This window comes from Hippocampus comes, unplaced genomic scaffold (genome assembly GCF_001891065.2).
Source record: "Hippocampus comes isolate QL1 unplaced genomic scaffold, H_comes_QL1_v1.1 scaffold6, whole genome shotgun sequence".
Taxonomy (NCBI): Eukaryota; Metazoa; Chordata; class Actinopteri; order Syngnathiformes; family Syngnathidae; genus Hippocampus; species Hippocampus comes.
Genome location: NW_017805833.1, coordinates 1,638,605 through 1,656,960, shown reverse-complemented (window position 1 = coordinate 1,656,960; position 18,356 = coordinate 1,638,605). Strand labels below are relative to the sequence as shown.

Sequence of the window (18,356 nt, the reverse complement as noted above, 5' to 3'; positions counted from 1 at the left end):
AGCGTTTTCGTGGATCACAGACTATTGTTGCTGCGGTTAGTCCAATCATGCATAAAGACAGGGAAGGTCTTTCAGTAAATGACTCCTGCATATAAACACGTCCGGACTGTGCATATCATACAGTACATTGTTGAAAAAGCGCAGCTTTTACAAGCGTAGGAGGAATTACCAAAAAGGAAAGTTTGCAATTGGAAAGAAGAAAAAAAATATATGAACAGCACCGTTATTGTGGTACTGTCAATCTTGAAACCAGTCAGTCAATATACATCCCTCGTTTCCGCATCCATCCGTCCTCCCCTGCATTCGCCCATCTCTCCATCTGTCAATCTCGCATGTGTGCAACTATTTGGGCGGTGTCATCAAAATAAGCACTCAATTGTTGGGCAAGCAACGTGAAAGTACGCCCACACTCTCAAGAGAGGGGGGCATTTAGTATCATTCTGATACTTCAAATATATAAACGCTGGAAAACTTGAAATGTTCCCATAAATGTGGGGAAACACAATCAAGTTGGTCACAAACTTACATGCCTATCTTGTACACCACATAACATTTCTGAAAATCTTTCTATCAGTGCATTAAAGGTGACATTGACATAGCAGTATTTTGAGTAATAAGTGATGGAAAAGTGACTTCTCAATTGTATGTGTAGATTAAAAAAAATTATATATATACACACACACACACACACACACACACACACACACACACACACACACACACACACATTTGGCCTGCGCGGCCATCAAGTATAAAATTAAACAAAAAAATTCTTAGTAATCTGCCCATTTCAGAAAATGTGTCAAGACACAGTGACAGTTACCATTCGCTGGTAACAGTTGGCAAGGTGCAAAATATGCACACTTAGCTAATGGAAATCTGCCTACGAATCCCACAAGTGTTTGCCACTTGGTAGCTAGCTTCCCGCAGTAAAACATCCCTGCGTGGGTGTAATCCGCTCACATTAGCTGCTAGCTTTTGACGTTAATGTATGCTTGTTCCGTCGTTTGAATGTAATATTACAGGAAGGTGCTTTGGTTAAACACTGATATGACCGCTAAGAATATTAATAGTTACTTAACACATTTACAGTAAGTATTATGATGGTTACAGTTTGACTCAGGAACTCCGACCATTATTTCCTATGGGGGCTTTGTCATAGATTGTGAAGAGATTGTGTTCAACTTGAGAGGTCATACTTGTACATATTGTAGCTCACTCACATACGCATGCCATACTAGCATCCACAGACACACACGCACGCACACACACACACAAAGAGCTAAATAGCAGGAATTAATTCAATCCATTATCTGTAACAGGATGGGTGTCGCAGTATATCATCATAATGCCAGGGTGTTTAATGAATACATGAATATTTGTCTGAGTTTTTCACTGACTCGCTCACATACACACACACACACACACACACACACATCATAACACGGTCCGTAATGGCGCTCAAACAAAACGGGTTTGATTTGAAGCTGTGCGGACAAGTGAGTGACGATTCAGCTTGCCATGAGAGTCATTCCGGCAACTGGACTGCTTGATGAAGTCACGACACCACCACCGATTCAACATGGATGTACAGTACATGAAGACTATTCATTTCCTTTTCATGTCATCCTTCCCTTGTATTATAAAAGGGTGACCAAACTATCCATCCATTTTTAATACCACTTGTCCTCATTTGGGTTGCTGGTGAGCTGGAGCCTATCCCAGCTGACTTTGGGTGAGAGGCAGGGTCCCCCTTCTGAGCTGCTTGCTCGCCAATCGCAGGGCACATAAAAAAACACTCACATTCACACCGATGGACAATTTGAAGCCTTCAATTAACCTGAAGTGCATATTTTGGGAATGTGGGAGTCCAAAATCCCATGCAGCTTCGGCTGAAATTTGAATCCAGGACCTCTCAACTGCAAGGCTGATGCCCTAACCACTAGCTCACCGCGTGGCCTCAACGCAATATCAATGTCAAACCCATAGACACACGCTCATTCACTTGGCAGAAATTACATCCATTAGGACCTCCGATTTTTTTTTGGGGGGGGGGGGGCAAACACATTATGGGTAGATAAGATGTCTCTCACATGCTGTTTGTCAGATGTCAGGAGCCCAGATATGTATTTCATGAACAAAATCACACACAATGGACTTGAGAGCGCAGGCCGGTGAGCTCGGAGGCGGACTGGAAAAATCAATAGCAGGGGGGGTGAGTGCACTCGGAGGCTCAGAGAGGTCAAAGTTGATATTTAATATTGACACATTATATGACAAATGATTTTAACTGTCGGCGCATTAGGCTATTCTGTGTGACAGTGAGGAGAGGAAAGTGAGAGGGAGAGAGAGATTTTCTCTGTCTCGCTGTTCAAGACATTACAGTGGGTAGAAATACAGGAAAGGGGATTCGATACACTAAACAACAGTACTACCTTGACATGTGAATTCCCCTGCTGCAGTAAATATTTTCTATATTACCCTAATAAACACTGGAAAACATCTGGCACAAAGAAGGCCAGATTGTGTGACTATGTGAGTAGTACTAGTTGTGTTTCATTTGTGACTGACAGTCAGCAGGAGCGCTGCACTCTAATAGCGGCGCCCATGTTGCTTTTGCTTATGACAGTTTCAAACTAGGATTAAACGCAGCATAAAAACAGGGGAACCAGAAACAACAGCTGAGTGTATCATCGCTACATCCCCCTATATTCAGTCTTATGTGTTGTCAACTCATCACTGCATGGATCCAGCGGTTTGGGGTCAGTAAACAACCAAAACGCTAACCGCTATGTCGGCTCAGCACGCTGAAGATAGAAATAAACGGCGCTTGTATGATTATAAAGCGTCACTTGTACACAGGAAATAAAGGTTTCATGATGGCCACTTTGGAACGAATTAACCATCCATCCATTTTGTACAGCACTTGTTTTGTCTTTGCGGCGAGCTGGAGCCTAATCAGTAAATCACTCCAAATGTAATTGATAACAATGGGAAATTGCAATCCAAAAGTTCAACCAGTGGTAGAAAAAGTGAAGGGTGTGAGAATGTGCTCTTCCATTTGCCTCCAAATAAAAGTGGGAATCATTAGTGAGATGAGTCGGACAGACAGCCTCGTTGACAAGTGGATCAATATGCTATTGTTCGCTCTAAATAGCTGTTTGTCCACCTCATTGATTAGGAGTGCAAGAGCAGCCGAGAAAATCAAACAAGCCAATGGGCGGCTTGATTTGGAACCTTCAAAGCCTTGGAAAGAACCAGTTGACAGTGTGTCGCCGCAAGAGGGCGCTGTTCAATAGCACATGTCAGATGCTCAGAGGGCCTGCAGAACACTTGACTTTTCGAAGCACGAGCGACTTAATTTACCATTAGTGCTGATTCCCCCCAAATAATTCAATTACTGCAGTACTTGTTGTGCTTGAGTGGAGCTGAAAAAATAACCGCATGCTTTATTGCAGGCCCAAAAACTGCAATAAATCTTGATTTGATATTGTATTCATTTAAGAGGCAGAGTTTCAAATTCACTGCATGAGATTGGAGTATATATTCAATTACATCAGATCTAATGACACCTAAAACAAGAGCTGCATCAACAATTCAAAGTGGTCAGAGAGAGAATAAAATTTGTTTTGGGGGGGACGGATATATTTAGAACATCTATGAAAATAAGAGTACAATATACCATAAAACAGTAAAAAAAAAAAAAAAAAAAAAAACCCAGCAAGATTAAGCCCATCAACAGATAAAAAAGAAAGAAGTACAAAAGAGCAAAGCAGAAATATTCAATGTATATACAACGTGCTATGTATTAATTTACTGGCTTACCCGTGTTTGAAAAGGAGTAGCAGGCCTAAATAAAAATCTATTCCTACACCAGCAGATTCATTTTTGTGATTAAAATAACAGTATTTAGGAATATTTAGGACAGTTAATGACAGGGTGGACAGAAACGTCAGGGATATATGCAACATGTTTCATATAATATGATTAAGTCGTTTTATCAAATAATCTGTTTTATCATTTAAACCCATATTACCAACAACTTTAGTGAGCAAAGGATTGTGTGGGGCAGGCCTAAACCACATTCATCTCATGAAATTCAAAAACAAAAATAATTCATATAACATGAAGGAAACATTTTAAAGATACTTCTCTTCCTGGCAAATGTTTGAACACATTGTATTTTGAAACAAATAGCTGACATTTTAAAGGCAGGAGTGTTGTACTGGATCTCATTACATTGTACATTTTAATTTGATGACTGCCAGTTACTTGGCAGTGATAACAATGTCTTGACATAAATGCTGATTTTGACTTAACCCACACCCAGGCATAGAAACACATGCTCACGGAGCAAAATCCAAGGGTTCAATTAAGTGCCTCCCTGTGCAGCTGTAAAGATGTAATTCACCACTCAATTTAGGTCCGTCTCAGTAGAGATTTTTTTGGAGGGGCGGGGGGAGTGCTAATTGATAGAAATTAAACCATTAATCAAGCCACTAGCCATCACTCAGCCGAAGGAAGATGAATACAAACTTTCATAATAGGCACATTTCCTATTTTAGCCCTCATTAGCATTAATTTTTAATGTAATTATGCTATTCTTTTCCAGCGAGCTCATAAATTACCACTCTTTTGTTGCTGGTTGGCCTTGTAAAATCCAAAGTAACGCTTTGTAGTCTGATCTTTAAGGCAATTACTGGCTTCTTTACTCTTTTATCTCTCTGCATTTCCAATAACCTGCTCTCCAATGATTTATCTCTGCTGTACCCCCCCTCGTCCTCCTCCTCTTCCTCGCGCTCTCTCTCGCTGCACCACCGGCCAACTGCCCCGCTGCCAGCCTCCACCTCCGAGAATCCCCCCAGCATACGCCCACACGCTCTCCATCTCGGAGCCCAGATGCATGAGACACCGACACATGACGACGACTAGTTGTTTACCATCTCCTTTAGTCATTTTCCAGCTAGCGCTTCATTAGCGAATATGACAGCGACAACGCCTGGGGAATCTCGCTTTAAAAAGACCTCCGCTCTTCTTTCTCTCTCCACTAGTCTCCAATGGGCCTTACCTGTAGGCGAGCGCCTGCTGTTTGTGTAACCCTCAAGCTCACACGTACATACACACACGCGTGCACCTCTCGCAATATTTGGCATCAAACCGCTCGGTTAAGCTTAGCAGGGCGATGAGCTGGGGGCGGAAGAGATGTCCTTTACTCTACAGGAGCACCCTGGACGCAGAAATAATGTGTGCAGGCCCATTCTGAAGACTGAAACAACAGGCTGCTCCAATGCAAGCGTCAGGACCACCACTACTTATTTAAGAGACATTACCACAACGTTTACCAACACATTAAAACAGTTCCCAGCGGAGTGCACACACCGATAATCGTGTCAGAATTGCACACCTCCCTCCAATTTACCGTAAGTCAGCAAAGGCCCAATTTAATAACTCATTTGGGGTAGGTGCCCGCAACCACATCACCATGACAACAACATTGGATCGGGTGGGCCTCCAAGTAGAGAAAAGTACAACTGACTTAGATTAAAAATGTAATAAATAAATGTACACATTTACTTTATGTATTCATATTTCCATTTTTGAGAGCATTTCTTGAAGCAATATATGTTGTTCACAATTGCTGTGGTCACATGGAACACATCACTATTGTTTTGTATTTGGAAGAGGTTTACAATTGTTTCCCGTGTTCTCATTAAAGAGGATGTCAAGTCAAGGATTTATTTTACGTACAATAATCTGTTCTATGTACCTCCCCTTGTCTAAATACGGCATGCTGATTGATCATGTGTTGGTGGAATATGAACTAAGGAGAAAAATACACCAGTTTTTATCCATCCCAGGGGGCTGCCATTTTGCGTTGCAACACCACTTGCTCCACCACTCAGTGCATAATGGCTGAGGTAACGACCGTCAGGGCTCACCTGTTTTCTCGGCACTGAGTTGTCATTTTCAGTTTGACAGCAAGTTTGAAGAAACAGGGACAAACGGCTCCCCCGGCAAAACTAAAAACAAAATGTAAAAAGTAAAAAAACAATAAAATTGAAAAACATTCTGCAAATCACCAAGTCTGCGAGGGTCGACCGTATATAAAACCAATTCATTATCAACATTAGTCTAAGGAAGGAAGAACTGGTAGTAGTAGTAGTCGTCAGGGGTGTCACAACCCATCCTCTTGCCCCCCCCCCTCCACCCCAACTTTTTAAAAATAGCTGTTGTTTTTAAAATATGCAAAGAAACAACAATAAAAAAAAGTCTGTCTATTCAGAACAGTAAACGCAAGAAGTCAGAAGCGCTCCACCGACTGTGCACAGACAAGTTGATTCATTAAAAAGGTGTCCAGTGCAGGGCTTGCTAGGCTAATACTTTTAGAGTGTATTGATTACGGGGCCGCTGACAGCTCCTGATGTTCAGCCCTGCAAATGCATCAAGTGGCTAATGAGCAGCTATTAGGGCCATCGATTTGCTGATTTCAATTGATAGCTGGCAGGCCAAAGCTGCATGTCAATATTTGCATAGCTAATAGCCAGCAGCTTTAAACACTGACTCGAACGGAAACAACGGCAGAGAGAAAAGCAGAGTAGGAGCATATTATCAAGAAAGCTCTAAAACAATCTCACTAGGTTTCCTCTCCATCTGTGTGTGTGAGGCAGAGAAGCGTTGAGGATTTTGCAACAGTGACATGATCTGCTGCTGTTGCCTGTGTTTGGCTGGGGTCAACAGGCCGGCACAGAATGAAGGAAAAGAGAGACAGACGGAGCCAGATGTCTCAAGTGTGTCCCAGAGGACCGTATGCACGTATATATGTATGCTTTTCCAATTGTGCGCCACTGTGCATGTGTGTGTGTGTGTGTGTGTGTGTGTGTGTGTGTGTGTGTGTGTGTGTGTGTGTGTGTGTGTAAGAGAGAGATGTACAATGACAGAGCAGGTGGCTAAGCCAGTTTAACGTGTGTTCCCACAAGACTATGCACACACACACACGCACACGCACACACACACACACACACACACACACACACACACACACACACACACCATGGGCACAGTCATACAACCCGCCATAGAACCGTCCCCCCCAACCCCCTTTGCAAAATCTGTTATAATCCACTGTGCTCACAGATCACATCATTAGGTACACTTAGAATGCTATTTAAAGCCCAAATGGCCTGCAAAGATTTTATTAAGCTCTAAAAATGGACAAAATCACACATGCAGCGAACAATACGGGTTATTATTGTGTTTGTCCGATTCATCTCGGTATGATGCAGAGTAGTTCTAAACCACTGCACACTACCACCCCTCCGACCCCCCAACAAAAACAATCAGGTTCAAGGGTATGATGCAGAGTAGTTCTAAACCACTGCACACTTCCACCCACCCCCCAACAAAACAATCAGGTTCAAATATCAGTTGAAACATAAAAATGTCAACTTGATCATAAAACAACAACAAAAAAAGATCTCATGTTAAGATATCAATAAAAACTAAAGATGTCCAAATAAAACCGACCTGCGTGACACAGCGGACGGCGGAAGACTATGAATCCAGTTATGTCCAGGGTGTGCCTCGTGGGAAACAGGTAGGAATCCATGATTGCGGATGACATGTTATAGTCTATTTTACGCGTGCCTTCTGTTAAATTATCAGGTAGAATAGGCCTTTAAATTTGCAGAAAATGTGTTTGATGACAACAACAAAAAAAAATTTTAATGTACCTCACCTAACTGACTTGAGTGGTAAAGAAAAATGTTTTCGTTTTCGGGGGGCTTTTGGGCGATTCTTATAATGCACACATTGTCAATATGTCTAAAGCTAATAATTTGTCCACCTCGATTCTGTTCCCGAATGAAACAGCTGATGTGAGCCATCACACATTTTTGGGTGACATCAACCCAGTGCCCGTGAGCATTAATTGACTTTGAGAAGATCATGCGATATGTTGATGCGATAAGTTGATGCGATACTTTATATGCTATCTATCTGGCATCAGGAAATGAAATGTAGCTGGTGACTGAATGTCGCTCATGTGACAACCCCCCGCGCCCGCACACCCTTGAGATAGTGATCTCCCACTCTCCAGTCAATAAAAGGGACGGAATGATGAATTAAAGAGGTAAACAAGCTGCTAATGAAAGGATGACACGGCAGTCACGCGCCGCCGTGCCTCTGCTATCCCCTTCCACATATGCGCTCATTGTGCCCAACTCGTCGCTTCCGTCACTCACTGTCAAGTCACCACTTCTGACCTTGCGACTTCCTCCCCTCAGTTTACGCTCGTTTTGACTAAATTACTACTTGCAGCATTTCAGTCACAGAGGAAAAGAACGGATTAATGACAATTCCATTCATTTTAAGAGGGGAAGACAATTTAAGATACAAATGTTTCAAGTTTCAAGCACAGTACTGAAACTAATTAAACCACTGTTTGTTTTTCTTAATTTTTCTGAAGCTGCTCCATCACCCCTTAAGTTCTGTGACCCCTCCCTGAAAACAATTGGGCTAGAAAATTGCTGACTAAAATCGATGTTCGAAAGTTGTTTATCCAGGTTTAGATATTTAATGTTGCCGATGACCGTGTACCGATCGCTCACAAATACATTGTTGAAGAGATGTTACACTCTGGACTAGATATATTGTGTCATGGCTCATCATCAAATATAATGGCAATTATTTGTGTCAGGTTTCAACAAAGACCTGTTGGCACAGTCACACTTGAATTCTGTTTAGTGGCAACATCGATGGATAACAGAAACCAGGTGTGTGTGTGTGTGTGTGTGTGTGTGTGTGTGTGTGTGTGTGTGTGTGTGTGTGTGTGTGCGTGTGTGTGTGTGTGTGTGTGTGTGAAAAGAAGAAAAGAAAGACGTGAAGCAATTGCAGACTGCAACACTTCGGATCGTGACCGATATGTCAGTGGGCCCAGTGCAGCTCTTTATTTAGCTCAGTTCCATTTTAGTGTTATGAGAATATCAAGTCTTGGCCTTTACCAGAAAGAATAAGCATTTGAAGAGATTTACTTTCCACTTAACTAGGCTGTCCAAGTGTGTGTGTCAGCAGCTTTTTTTTTTTTAATATGAACAAGTGCATGAGCAGAGAAACACCAAAGCGCTAATTCCTTAATTGGAGACAGCGCTATAAAATGTAAATGTAATCAGAATCCAGGAAACGGGCTCAGCGAACACAAAAACATGCACACACAACAGTCTTCTTGACATGTCTGCCATCAAGCAACTCACTAACATCCGAATTGATTCTCTCTTTCATTGGACTGGCTGACAGGATGTATGTGTGCGTTTGCGCATGTGTGTGGTCTGCTACAAAATATATGAGTAAAGGTCACGGTCAAGTGCGTGAGATTCTGAGTAACAATTAATTAGGGAAATGTCTCTGGTTATGCGAAACATTTGCTAAACAAGTAAACAAAGCGCTTAACAGTCAGAATGGCTCCTAAAAGGAAATTGCCAAAGGGAGTGTTAGGAAGCTCTTGTCATCGATGAGCGGTTAGATCTGTGCTCTTTAACCAAGATTTATCCAACGAAAGGTAGGCAAGTTATAAACACGGGCATGGCACCAATTAAGTTCGTGACTCAGTTTTCCACTGGATTTCCCACCAGAAACCATTTTAGTTCGACTACTGAGGTCCCACTGTAGAAGTTTTTCATTGGACATCGGCCTTGAGCTTACGTCACGAAAAGCGACATAATTGCTTTTATGTGACCGCTGATGTCTACCCTTCAGGGAGTTGGAGGGGGTAGGTGGGGTCGCCGGCGGCCAGCGCCACCCAGGAGAATGACGGCCCTTTGACCTGCAACGGTCTGCGGGTGTGTCTAAACAGTGCGGTCTGGTCACCCGCGTAAACCGCACTGAGCGCCAACTGCGCTGCCCTGTGTGTGTGTGATCATATCCAGACGTAAATGTGTTCCGCTTTTACAGACGGGGGGCAGGAGGGTGATGTGGTGGGTACTCGGGAAAATGTTTCCAGTTTTAGAGAATTCAGATCTTTCTCCAGTAGTTACATAGACATGTATTGGCACACCAGGAAATTTGGAATTAACGGCAAGAATAACTTTTACTTTAGAGACTCGATTTTGTTCACAGGGGAGCAGAAAAAAGAACTTCATCAAGGAATTCGAGAAGCTCGATGCTTGTTGAACAGCCTGCAATCGTCTCAAAGTGTCATAAATGTCGAACATATGGCTGACGTGGCTCCTACCCAAAAGGAATAGGCATGCTGATACATGCAGTATCAGCACTGGTATTGGTGCAATCCTACCAGACTACACCACTGGATAACCGCATAGGATAATTTTTTAGGAATATCTGACAATCGTGCTTTTGCTGTCTTTGATCTTGAAGAGAGGAACAAGACTGAAAGGTGCCCCACTTATCGGTATGTGTAGGGAAAAACCCAATTATCCAAATTAAGATTTAGGGGCAAATGAGCAGCCTAACCCCTGATTAATTCAGCAATTATCAGTGCTCATCCTTATTCCCTGAACACAAATCTTAACTATCCTGAAACTGCAAGGAATAACGGAGGAAAATCCTTCCCAAAAAAGCCTGCCAGTGGCTCGTGGAAAGTTTGTTGAATATACATTGGGCTACTAGCAACGGGTTCATTGATAAGGGTGACCCGGGAAACGATTACCAATCACAGAAGGTTAAAAGGGGGCTGTCAATCACACCAGACCTGAGTGACCATGGGATGAGGGCTCGCATTAATTAATTTTGTGTGTGCGCGCGTGTGTGTGTGTGTGTGTGTGTGTGTGTGTGTGTGTGTGTGTGTGTGTGTGTGTGTGTGTGTGTGTGCGCGCGCGCGCGCGTGCGTGTGTCCATCCATCCATCGATGTTCCGATCCGCTTTATCGTCACAAGGGTCGCGGGGAGGTGCTGGAGCCTATCCCAGCCATTTTCGGGCAGAAGGCGGGGGGACACCCTGAACCGGTTGCCAAGTAATCGCAGGGCACACAGAGACGAACAACCATCCGCGCTCACACTGACATCTAGGGACAATTTAGAGTGTTCAATCAGCCTTCCATGCATGTTTTTGGAATGTGGGAGGAAACCGGAGAAAACCCACGCAGGGGAGAACATGCAAACTCCACACAGGAAGGCTGGAGGATCGAACCCACGACCTCTGCTAGGTCGACGTGCTAACCACTCGACTGCCGGGCCGCCCGTGTGTCTAATCTATATCTATGTATACACACACACACACACACACACACACACACACACACACACACACACACACACACACACACACAGAGGATAGACTTCCATATTCTTCAAGCGACCATGATCGTGCTGTCATTTTCAATAAAATATTTCCTCATACTTGTGGCACCACAGCTTGTTTGCCGACAGGCCGCCTGTCTTGCTCATGCGTAAACGTGATCGACATGTAGTCGATTTCAAACTACAATTCATTGCATAATGCCGAAGTCCACGAGTCCGGTCAACCCCTGATGTGTATGTGTGCGAAGGCGTGAGTGGAGCACGCATATAAGGTCACATGGGGTGAGTGGGATTGGGTTCTCATTCACATAGCCAGCAGTCACCCAATCATTCACAGCCTCAACTTCTACGAGAGAACATCGGGGAGGGAAATAATATAGGATGGGCGGGGTAAGGAGGAAATCTGCATTAATGAAAAAAAAATAAAAAAATCAATAAATCCGTAATTGCTTGGCTTATTCCCTTATAATGAAACAAATTGAGAGGAGACGGAAGGTAAGGAGAGAGCTGGCATCCCTAATGGTTTTATTTTGTATTTATTTATTAATTTTTTTTGGGCTGCAGCATGTGGTGCTGACTGAGTTTGGGCTTCTATTAGGGGGGGAGAAAAAAAAAAGGTCTTCTCGTGATAATTAAATCTTCTCACACTGATTTTCTGCCAAATTTATTTCCCCGGGGAACGTGACTGTGATTCAATGCTTAGCAGCCTTGCATAACTAATGGTCTCGGCCTGGGGTAGGGTGGGGTTCGGCACACACCTGAATGAATCGGGAGGAGAGAGGAGCAAATAAAGAGCCCGTGGCACTTTTCATCTCCAATCAATCATTATCCCGCCAACGCATAAATCGAAAGGACGGTTTTATGTAAGTTGCAAGCAGACTGTTTTAAAACGGACCTTGGAAGCAAAAGTGTAATTAATTGCCAGTCTGCTCTCATTGTTTTAAATGACTCCTGCAGTGCATTATGGGCCAAAAAGTGAGCTTTAATTCCTGGAACAAATGGGAGGTGGTGAAGTGTAGGTTCAATATTTGCCTGACTGTTGCTGGTGTGATTGTGCTGAACATTATAACACAACAAATAAGGCCATTCGTCACAAGTCAGGACAGGAGATAGTGCTCACACTGGCGATCGTTAACAAATCAATACAAACAGGATTTTCTTACACCAAAATCCCTGATGGGATCTGCACAGTCATAATTCTTGCGCGGGTCACGTATTATAACCAATACAAATGACATCATTGTTGAATGCTTTATGTTGTTATTAATTTGATGGAAAAAAAATTCCCATGTTTACTAGCGGATGAATTTGGTCGCTTGTCCTTTGGCGCGCCCCAGCGTGGCCTTGGTAATTAAAACATTTAAAGCACAGCCAGCTCCCCCCTTCCACCTTCGCGCTTACCGGGTGTGATATGGGGGTCACGCGCCTGTAGATTCTAATTTGCGCGGCATTTGTATTCATGACAGGCACATGCTAAATATTTAACAGCAGCCCGGCATGAGTTTTGTATTGTTAGGCTTTCCAGGTCAAATAATTTGATTTCAAGGCGGATTACATTAAGCATCAATGTCCAAGCAGACACTCTCACATGCCTCTCATTTCCTGTCTTTTATTGCGGCTCAAACTGAAGAGATAAACAGTTTTGGATCACACAAGAACATCTTGTCCACGAGATTACTTATTATTTTCAATTAGAAAAGGCATCACAGCGTTTCTTATAAAAAGGACACACCGGCACTGGATGCAAGTGGAACGGAAATTTTTAGATTGACAAATTGTTTAATGGCGTGCGTAATCGTGGCTAACGAATTATTATGACAGTGGAACCTCTAATGAGTGGCACAGTGATTACTTGGTTCGCACATCCAGTGCAGAGTAACAGGGTTCGATTCCAGCTCCAACCTTCCTGTGTGGAGTTTGTATGTTCTCCCTGTGCCTGCTTGGGTTTTCTCCGGGTACTCCGGCTTCCTCCCACATTGTAAAAACATGCATGGCAGGGAAATGGAACACTCTAAATTGTCCCGAAGTGTGATTGTGAGCGCGCATGGTTGTTCATCTGTGTGCGCCCTGCAATTGGCTAGCAAACAGTTTAGGATGTCCTCGCCTACTGCCCAAAATCAGCTGGGATGGGCTCCAGCATGCCCGCGACCCTTGTGAGGATAAAGTGGTTCAAAGAATGGATGGATGGGGTTTATCTATCCATCATCTGAAAAACTGTTTTTTTCATACAAATATTTACTGTGATGTATAACCTTCTAAGTGCATTAGTACAAGTTAGATAGTCCATAGCGCTATACAAGCGCGCGTGCACGCACGCACACATGCACACACACACAAATAGTAGAGCGGTAATTGAGTGTGCTTTCTACTTTCTGTGCGCCTAATGTACATATTCCTATGCCACTGTGCAAACTAGTTTACTGGACATTGTACGACGGGACTGCCGTAAACTGCACTGCATTTTGCCTGCAGTTGGCTGGCGACCAGTCAGCCAGGACAGGCAAGTCTAAGAGAAAATGGATGAACGGTTATTGACATCACTATTGTATATGATGGGCAATACATTTCACGTGAGATAAAATGAATACTTTTATGACAATTAAAATGGAGAAGTACTGTGCATGTCTTCCAAATGAAGCATCTACTGAGAGTCAACAATGCTCATCATGCCTTAGTTGCTGATGATGTGTACGCTTACAGTCTGGTTCTTCCAAATTGGACAAATGGCCACCAAAAAGTGTGAAAAGTGATTGACAACAGAGCTAGTTAGACAGCGACGATGCCCTAATGGATGCTAGGTCGAGCAAGTGTGGGGGGGGGCAGCTGAATATTTAATGTACATATAATTCCTCAACACACACACACACACACACACACACACACACACACACACACACACACACACACACACACACACACACAGGTACACACCCACCCCGTGACCTGTCCTACACACTAAGTAATTAGGGAAACAGTCCTTTCGTTTAGCTGCCCAAAGAGCAAATGGTAGGTATATATTCCCCTAATGATGTGGGTTAAAGAGCTATTATACGTCTCATTAAAATATATGATCTCCCAATCTGCTGCTAGTTTGAGGTAATGGGCAAGAGAGCGGCACGCAGGGGGCTAAAACATCATCCTTGTTAGGCCTGCTGTCACCTACATATATCCATAGCACGATGAGGTGACTGCACAAAAAACATGCTGAAGTAATTAACAAATAAACAAACTCACAGGACTAGATAGGTATGTATCAAGGCTTTAAAAAAAAAAAAAACTTTGGGGTCACAATGTCTTCGTGAACGAATGCCAAGTGTTAGCTCACCATTTCCATCATGAAAATGTTGATGTTTATTTCCTCAAAGAGTGGCCATCCAATGTGTGTTCTTTCTACTTATGCCTGACACGTCCAAGTTTTTTTTTACAGATTTTTCAAATGTAAAAGACCCCACACATGATGAGGAAAAATGTCTGTCATAGAACCATGACTGACCTGCATGAGGCGCCATGGTGCAATAGACGCAGAAAAATACAAATAAGATACGAAAGAAAGATCATTAGTCGTCGTAGTAGTGGTGGTGGTGGTAGTAGTAATAGTAGTAGTACTAGAGGTTGGACTAGTAGTAGTACTAGTAGTAGTTGTAGTGAGGAGTGGAATTACCCTTTGGAAAATTTGGTCATTGCCCAAGTGACCAAGATTTCCAGGGCCCCGCTACACATCATGAAAAGTGATTAATAACGTTTTCTTCTATTTAAAAGCAATGATGTATTGATTTATTCTATTTTTTTTTTTAAAGCATCAAAAATCATGATCGTTTTCGGTGTTTCTCCTCCTCCCAGTGGTGGTGGTGGTAGTAGTAATAGTAGTAGTACTAGAGGTTGGACTAGTAGTAGTACTAGTAGTAGTTGTAGTGAGGAGTGGAATTACCCTTTGGAAAATGTGGTCATTGCCCAAGTGACCAAGATTTGCAGGGCCCCGCTACATATGAAAAGTGATTAATAACGTTTTCTTTTATTTAAAAGCAATGATGTATTGATTTATTCTAAATTTATTTATTTATTAATTTATTTTTAAAGCATCAAAAATCATGATCGTTTTCTGTGCTTCTCCTCCATCCTCCGCTAGCTACAACTTATATCGGAATTTAGTGGATTGTGCAGGCGTACCTATTGATGTGGCTTGTAGATTGCCCTGAAACTTTGGCTACTTCATTACTGCTTGTCATTAATACAGTCTGCACACACACACACACACACACACACACACACACACACACACACACACACACACACACACAAAAAAGAAGCGTGCATCTGTTGTGTGCTGCACTGCATGTCAAGTGTGCCTCGTGGGCACACAAAGTGCAATCTCTTGACTTGAAGGCATGCAGCAAACAAAGGAACCATCTTACCTTCTCATTCTCAACGTCTTTCATTTCACAAGTTTCCTTTTTCAAGCCCTAGCATCATCTGGCTGCCCTTAACCAGCGAGGCAAACATTTCTTTTAAGTGGAGACTACTTTGTTAACTGATGGCCACGGGGCCAGTTATTGATCCCTCTCCTTTCTCTCACAAAAGCCCTGATGATAAGCTCCCCCTCCCTCCCATCATCTTCTCGCAGGGCTTCACCAACAATGATATCTCGTACATAACAGCGTTCACATGAATCAGATCCGGGTGGTTTCGATTAGCGCCACGCTAACGTGGACGCTTTGCCAGTCTCGGATCTATTTATGAACGAAGCGTGTAGGAGGTAGTGTTCCTCGCTCTTCCCCTTCCACTCTTAGAAGGTTTCCTCATTTCGCTCGACTTTAGCGGTTCAAGTTGAAACTTTCTTGTGGTGTTGACCTCAGAGAGACCCTGCGGGGAATGCAGAGACCCCTGGTGATCCACTGCTAAACTGCAGCAGTGGCCCACCTCTTCCATCCCGCTTGTGTTGGGAGGAAGGGGAGCGGAGGATAGAGCTGGCTGCCTCTGCTTGGGTGTGTGTCTGCCCTTGTGTGAGAAGGCCACTCCATAACATTAAAAGTTCACATTTCGGTGAGGCAAAAGCCCTTATTACACTGCATTTCCGCTAAATTGGCATAAATGGACATATTGTGCGTGGTAGGGGTTAAGCGATTTTTTGTAGGTGACTGTAATCTGGTGAAAGTCGAGTCAGAGTCAATTAATCTATGATGACAGTGATATTTTGGGAGTTCAGTGGCTTCCAACGTTTTTAGCGCTACAAACTGGTTTCGTGTAAAGACGTATCTCGATGTATTGACATAGAAACAAATCTGAAAAAAAAAGATGAATAAAAATACAACTCGCTGTTGCACTAAATAAAGTTGTAATTAGTGTGCGCATGTTTGTCTTTTGGCAACAAAGCATTTGCTACACTTTACGCCGTTGCCATCATTCCTAATCACCAGTCCTGTGGTCATGTTGACATGAATATCTTCAGCGTCGTGGTGATCGGAATAGCCAAATCTAATTGGCTAACCGCGATTCTCATCCACCACTGGCTTATTTTTGGTACTCAATTATGGTATTAGGCAGATGATGAATATTTTGCTTTTCTTTCCAATGTGCATGAATTTCACAACCCCCAACCCAAGCATGAAATGTTACACAACTCGAGGACAAGAAAACCATACTGTATTTCATTTTGAGTTGTACACATGTCCCTTCCTTGTCGTGATGGGCAATAAGTCCACAATGAGGAGCAAAACGAGGCAGCAGAGAGGAGGACAAATAGAGACGGAGAAGGTGAGACAAAAAAATTGAGATAGCATAAAGAAAATGAGACAAATAACAGCAGCAGGGTGTGAAAGCGAGGAGGAAGAGGACAGGAGAATACATAGTATGTAGCGCTGGGGACCAAAGCAAGAGTGCAAGGCTAATTACTTTCTGATGGGTGCACTTTCATTCGGCCAAAAGGGCAGCTAACTTAAAGGTCACATTGCCATTCCTCCTCCATGGAAGCACACACAAACAGGTGCACACAAAATACACAAAGCTACAAGAGCGAGTGCAGCAACTGAAAAAAAAAAAAAAACACAAAACACCCACACTACAACAAATTATTCTGCTGCTAAACACACACGCCGACAGACACATTCTCATTTATATGGTGTCCTGGTCAGAACAAGGACCAGCCTCATTATTCTATATCAGGACTTTTATTATCACCAACATATCCAGTGGAAATGACTCTTGGCTTTATTTGAATGTCTATCGAAGTGCATGCATGTGTGTGTGTGCGTGCGTGTGTGCGGTCAATGGGGAGCTTCATCCTGGCAGCAAATACATTCACTGGCACCAGTACAAAGAATGCATATTTCCGATGCATTTAACGCAAATGAAGCAAGTCCTAATATAGAGGGACATATGTAAGTTCATTTGAGTTGATGCTGTGTCAAAAGTAAACAGAAAAGAGGATCTATGAATTCACAGCAAACACATTGAATAAATATATTGACACTGATTTCAGTTCCAAGCTAAACATGTCAATATATAAACATTTAATAGAGCATTGACTTGTTATGCGAGCTGAAGTCGTTCCGTGACCATGCTTGTCACTCAAAACTTGTATATCAAATCATCTTTCTCCATTTAAATGAATGGAAACAGCAATAAACCATTCCAGACCCCCCTCCAAGAATGCAATGTGTTTTTTTAATATGACAAATAATGACAACTAAAATAGAATGTAAGCGATTTACTTTTATGATTTTTTTATTTATTTATTTTTTTACCCATTTTATTGCTTCAGTTTGATGAACATCGTGTTGCTTCTCCTGCTCTGTACGCCTTAGCCATCTGGTGGCAGTATAATACAAACATATGGATGTACATAGAAATGGTCACTGCTCAGTAACCCACAGCAATATTAGTTGTTCATCGCCGAGGATAGAGAATATGACTATGGGTACTGTCATTTTGTCATTTTTGCGCAAAGTTCCATTGCTTAAGCACTTATAACACGGATACACCACAGCTATTTGTTAGCCCATCGACTGGCGTTTTGCATTGTTAGATTAAGCTAAACAGTCTTATCTAAAGCAAAGCTATGTGGTTGTTTGAAATACTCAGTGTATTTTTTTTTCCCCTTTTATGTTCAGT

At 42.7% G+C, this 18,356-nt stretch overlaps 1 protein-coding gene across 4 annotated transcripts in view; it reads right to left on the bottom strand.

Annotated features, from left to right (window-relative positions):
* The window catches only part of rsrc1 (arginine/serine-rich coiled-coil 1), a 115,886-nt gene that overhangs the window by 5,064 nt on the left and 92,466 nt on the right, over nt 1–18,356 (bottom strand). The gene's annotated exons all lie outside the window — the stretch shown is intronic.